The sequence below is a fragment of the Sinohyriopsis cumingii genome, chromosome 1, assembly GCF_028554795.1.
Source record: "Sinohyriopsis cumingii isolate HCF-2022 chromosome 1, ASM2855479v2, whole genome shotgun sequence".
Lineage (NCBI taxonomy): Eukaryota > Metazoa > Mollusca > Bivalvia > Unionida > Unionidae > Sinohyriopsis > Sinohyriopsis cumingii.
The window spans coordinates 146587548-146593746 of NC_142961.1; the positions used below are offsets into that span (position 1 = coordinate 146587548).

At 34.3% G+C, this 6199-nt stretch overlaps 1 protein-coding gene across 10 annotated transcripts in view; it reads left to right on the forward strand.

Annotated features, from left to right (window-relative positions):
- The window catches only part of LOC149808102 (uncharacterized), a 534871-nt gene that overhangs the window by 251661 nt on the left and 277011 nt on the right, over window positions 1-6199 (forward strand). The gene's annotated exons all lie outside the window — the stretch shown is intronic.

Sequence of the window (6199 nt, forward strand, 5' to 3'; positions counted from 1 at the left end):
GGTATTCTTGGTTATTAAAATTATATATATACACAGATAACTGAAGGTGAGTTCTCATTATTCCCTAACAATTGTAATTAGTGGGGCTGTAGCAATTGATGGTCTGAGAATTCAAGTTAACTGGTTCAAAACTTGGGTAAACAACAAACTGTTTTCTTCCTTTGACAGGCATCATAAAGTTTTGCATCTTTGTCTCTCTGATGACTGTGGTACACAAGTTACAGACTTTGCCTTAGAATGAGCCTGATTTTTGATACTTGTTACTGAATGGGGTGGGGTAGGGAAGTAACAAAATTATTAAAGGTGGAATGTATGCAAACCATGCTGGAAATAGATATGTGCCAGCAACTGCAACATGTAAGCTTCAATCAATTTGGAAACTATAAGCTTTATCCTGTAAATATTAACAGTTCACACCCTGTATAAAAGGTGATTTTGTGTTTGATTAACTGGAACTGTTAATTTATTATGTTAAGGAATTTATTGTTTTAACCCTAGTAAATGTAATATAATTAGGTCAAAAGTTCCAGTTTGTTTATTGTTTCCAGAGTTGATTATTGTAACTGGAAGAACCTGTTTCTAAGTGTTAAATGAAATGAAAGAGATATTGTTTACTCAAGTGATATAAAATAAAAGTTTAAAATGAACTGAAAGAAATATTGTTTATTCAAGTGATACAAAATAAATGCAAAAGTGTATATTCATTAAGAAGTGTATTGTCAATTGCAAATAAATGAAGATTTATCTTATTTTGTTCTCTACTTGTGTACAAAATTATACCTGGATTGGGCAATAATTACTTGGACTCCATTTGGAAAAGAAAAATCTATATGTCCTAAATACCTAATGTTCATATCATAATGCTCTTTTAATGGATGATTATGCTTTTCAGCTGACGTTACCATATTGCCAAGTGAACTAATAGTATGGCCTTCGGTGTGGCCCACTAATCACATTTGTAAATGAATTATGCATACAATAGAGAAATAGCTCTTAAAATATCTTATGAGTTGAACAATCTGTGTACACAAATAAACTTGAAGCAAATCTTTGAACTTGTATGCCACACATGCAAGTGAATTGGTGGTTTTCATATGTAACTTGTGTACTCTTATGGCTTTTGTCTATATTACTTTTAGCCATTTCTATTCACACACCAGAACACAACCTTTTTTGTCTGATTCAGGTACTAATGCAAAACTTATTTCAGCTGTAACTGAAGTATACAGAATTTTTCCTGACGTTGAGGCCTACTGTGTAGACAGTATAGCTGTAAGTCATCAAATCAAATGGAAGACAACAGTGTGCAGTTGAAGAAAATGATATATACCCAGTACCATTTAGAGTTATCTTAAAGAAAAGTCACAATGCACACTGATACAAGTAGTTTTAGAAAATGCATTTGTTCCACATACATTTTAACTTAACCCAAAAGTTCAGTCTCTTGCCTAAAATTCAATCAGATGTATGCATTTATTCCATAAAACACAAAGATATAATGAACCAAATCATTTTCATTATTGAGTTAGGTAGTAGGCTATGTTAAAGAGTGCAATCACTTTATCGATTTTTTTTTCCATTACATTTTTATTTATTATAAAATGACATTTCTTAGTGGAGTGCTAGCAACTGTAACTTGAGGAATATTTTGTACATGCTGGCCTAAGTGTCATGAATATACTGTGCTACATTTTGCTTTATTAGGTATAATACTATCATGAGACTTGCTTGATTAAATCCTGAATTTGTCAGTTACACTTACAAGTCCACTGGTAGAATTTAAAATCTGTGACAGTTTGGGAACTTTTTTTGCAGTAACTGCAAATCACTTTGCCTTCACAGTCAATGAATTCAAGCCATTGATAATTGTCAAACCATTGTGACTGAAAATGTGATTGTCTCTTAGTTGTGTCCTATTTGATAATTTTGCTGCCACAGAGTCTGGATTGTGTCTCTGAAGAAATAGTTCATCTAGACTCTGTTGCAGTATTACATTTTATATGTTCAATTTAATGAATTTTCTTTCTTTGAATCATTCTTATGTCATAACTTGCGAAAATAGTTTAGTTAACAATATTTATTCAAACAGAAAAGATAACCTCACTTGACAAATCATCCTACTAAAGTGATCATGGCATACACTTTTATCTTTGAAATTCAAATATTGCCCACTCGTTAATTAACATAACTAATATTGCACATTGAAGGTGATCATATGTATCATCAGTTTTAAAAAAATAAAGACATAATACTATCATTTAATCACTGCATACAGGAAACAGACACTTGTGTCTGTAAAATGCCTTTCATTGGATTACTTTGGTTTATTAAAACCAAACAGCAATCCACTCAGGATTTTCTAGGATAGATACAGAGAATATATTATGGTCATTCAGAACGCTATCAATACATCAGACCAGATTGTTTTTATTATTATTTAGGCAAAATAACTTAGTAAGTCAGATGGCAAACATGAGGATGGTGATAGGTTATGTGGAATTTGCATTGAATCATCTGATCCCAGAAGATTTGATACAATGTCACTGGCTGTGGTAATCATCAAGTGCAGTTGCATGGCACCATAAGACTTATCAAGATACCATAAGCTAGAAAGATGAAGAAAAAGAAAAACGATGACCCAAAGACAAATCCTGCAAACTGTGTGCAAAAATGATTCCACAGATTATAGATGAAAACTTTACTATATTTAGCTTCAAGATATTAATAAATTCGGATTACTTCCTCCAGTCTGCTACAGTAATTCATGCCCATTGCACTCATAAATTGATTATAGTCCTTGCAGTATTTTGTGTGGGCCACAATATTTTAATTGATGCAGCTGATGCTCCATTCTTCAGTTCAGTGTTGATTCAAACATAGCAATGTCCCTTTGGGATGTGTGCATAAATAAAGAATGCCTGTCCCTTCATTACCACACTTGTTGAATTTATCGTGTCTCTCTGAAAACTGTACCATGTGAGAAAGAATTTTATAAACAAACTGGACATAAGTATTGCTAGACATATACTCAGACCTGAGACTTCATAAAAGACTGCTTACTTGTGAGGCATTATTAGTGCTAGGGCTTGAGGTAATAACTTGCTATATGTTTGGTAAGGCAGAATAAGGGGCCTTATGACTTAAATTGAAACTGTGAAAAAACAAAAGGTTCAAATGCAATAAACTTTTGTTTTTCCTCATTTGTTATATTACAGTACCATGAAAGGTCATTTCTTTTATCTTTTTAATCCCTTGCCAATTTTAAGTCATCATCACTAACCAAGTCTCTAAATCAATTCTTGGCATATTTAGCTAAAATGGTGTCTACTGTTCCATTATATCATTGATTGTTTAGCTTGCTTGTATGGAGCTTAACACCATTTTTCAGGACATCATAGACTTTACATGGCAGCCAACATATTTATTGGAAGAAATCAACACACATAACGCTACTGGCAAGCTTTCTCATATACACACATTGGTTGGACTAGAGAGAGTTGATTAGTGATGTGTATGCCTAGACCATTCTATAATCCAGGGCCCCATGATTGAATACAGCTTAAAGAAATTAACCCTAATTCAATTTCCTTGTTGCATTTAAATCATAACACCCACCATGCAAAGTGACACATGTCTCAAGATTTTCAAATTTGTATATGTTTTGCAACTTTTAATTCTGAGTTGATGCATGTGGATGTGGAAATTCAGTTACTGAATACTTAGCTACTTATATAAGGAGCTCTCACACTGGTAAAAGCATGCAATTGGGATTGTATTTGCAAGAGGGCAATTAATTGTTCAAAATACTGTTTTAGCTAACTACATATGCGAAGGGTTGATGTATAAAAAAGAGGATCAAGAAATCCTAGCTGGTAAAGATAATTGTATCCAACTTGACAGAAAGTGAGAAGGCCTTTTAATTTTGTACAGCAGTTTCATTAAGGAACCAACTATAATACCATTAGAAGTTTATGAGCAGCAAAAACCACATTTAGGACCAACTAGACATCAAAACCATATGCATAGTTCCATTTACGGCCAACCAGACATCAAATAGGTCATCTAGTGAAAGCACAATGTCAAAATGACCAGCCATCTAGGAGAAGTAGCAAGGAAGGGGTTTTCCAGATGCCCATTAAAACAGCCATATTGGAGGTTAGATTGGCACTATTTTCATTTACGTCCAACTAGACATAAGAAGTCTTTCACTGATATGACGATTCATTCAGGAGAAGTAGTTATACCAAGATTTTCAGGATGGCCACATTGGTGGCCTTATAGGATGTCTGTACAGCACCATAATTCTCATTCAGGACCTGCTAGACATCAACATAAGTATTTTGTACACATGTTGACACGCTGACACAATTATCCATTCAGAAGTAGCGATAAAAAGTTTCTTAATATGGCTACTGTGGCAACCACATTGTATGTGTGAGTGGCACCATCTTGTTTTTTCTTCCAGATATTTTCACACAAATATCATATTTAAAGATAACATGAATTCATACAAGATCTTGTCAGTTTATTTCATAACAGACTTTTCCCTCATATTAATATAATCTTTTGAAAACATTTATACATTATAGTTCTAGAAATTTTTCATGCTCTCAGAAACTATTAAAATCACAGCAGAAAGTGTTATGTTATATCTTTATTCAGCACTGAAAAATATTTATGAACTCTTAAAGTTTTTTCCCCTATATTAACTTAATTTAATGAAGATTTTCAGACTATAACCTTTCCATTGGATTTATTTTTTCAAACATGGCGTAAAAAGTATGTTAAAGTAACCAATTTTTACATTGCCTTCACCATTGCAGAAATCTCTATAATCAATTTCCTAGTAAAGAAAAGCCAAGAAAATAAATGGACAGTTAATATTCACTTCAGGATCACAGACCTGAGGCAAATATGTCATTGTTAAATCAAACATTTTTATTGTGTTTCCTTAGACCTAAATATATATATATACTTGCTGTTACTCTAAACGAAGGCTGGTGATCCAGTTGATAACCTTTTGGGGGTTTTAAGGATGTCTTTAAAATTAAGGCCTTAAAAATGTTGAGATCTTATATTAAAAATGACAATTTGAGCCTTGCAGATTCATGTCCACAGGTGCCCAAATAAAATAAAAAGGGGGGGGGGGGTGCAAGGGGCAAGCTTGTTGGTGTGTTATAAAATAACTGACTTATCATCGGTGTGCTGACAGGTGATGTGTAATTAAATCACTGTTGTAATATTAATAATGAGTGAGTCTGCACAAAGGAATTTCATACAGCTAAACTAGCTCAACAACTAGAGGCAATTAAGAAATATATCCACATTCGTGATTCTGTCAAATGGCAGATACAACAGCATCAGGAAGCTCAAGTGGCATTTACTGAAGGTAAAGAGCCGCTATACTTGTTATCTTTTTAGGGATGTGCTTGGATTTTGCCCTCAAGCTGGAGCAGTCATAGGATATATAATAAATCGCCACGGTCGGAATTTATCCCCAAGCTGGGGTAATCGATGGGTAAAGTCTTATCCACAGTTGGGGTTTTATTCAAGCTTCAGGTGCAAGTTTTTGTGCATCTCCATGCCCTTGCATAAAACACAGTTACACGTTTTTTTATATAGATATTTTTCAGTTGTAGACAGGAATAATAAGTATTTGCGAGTGTTTGAAATGAATGGGTTCATTATGAATTGAGTGGCACTACATTTCAAAAGCAAAATTGGATTGAAATGCAAGAACTGTAGTACGGAATTGATGTTGGTTCTGGATCGTAGAATGGAATTGTGTGTGTGTGATTGGATTTTTAACGTAGCTTGAATAATTTTTCAGTCATATTGCTACGATGTCTGCAGTGTGGCAGTTTATAGTGATGTATAGCACTGGGGCATCATGCTGCAAACATGTAGTATGATGTTGCACCCAGTCACATTATCCTGACACCAGGCCGATCAGTCCTAACACTAACCTCTTAATGCTGAGCGTCTAGCGAGGTAGCTGTTAATACCATTTTTGTAAGTCTTTGGTATGACTTGGCTGGGGTTTGAACCCATGACCTCCCGCTTCTGAGGCGGACGCTCTAACCACTAGGACACCGGAGTGGTCAGAATGGAATTGTAACAATTACAATGGAAGCAATTTGTATTATGCTTGTTGGGGCATTCCTCACTGATGGCTGTCAGTGACATCATCATGGGAATG